This window comes from Nestor notabilis, unplaced genomic scaffold (genome assembly GCF_000696875.1).
Source record: "Nestor notabilis isolate BGI_N333 unplaced genomic scaffold, ASM69687v1 scaffold9460, whole genome shotgun sequence".
NCBI lineage: Eukaryota > Metazoa > Chordata > Aves > Psittaciformes > Psittacidae > Nestor > Nestor notabilis.
Genome location: NW_009910645.1, coordinates 123,910 through 124,135, shown reverse-complemented (window position 1 = coordinate 124,135; position 226 = coordinate 123,910).

Here is a 226-nt window from a genome sequence, read left to right as displayed (position 1 = left end):
GTCCTAGGGCAGCCTTCGGGTGGGCTACGTGTGGAGCCCTTAGGGAGCCCAGGCACCGATACCTGTGAAGTACCAGAGTTCAGTGTGTTGTGCCAGTCCTGGCTCTCGGCAGTGCCTGCCGGGGGGAAGAGAAGGTTTAAGCGGGGTATCTTCATTCTCTTATTGCCAAAGTTGATTGAAGCTTCTGAATGACAAAAGCATCCAGGCGTGCTACAGGTTCTGTAAG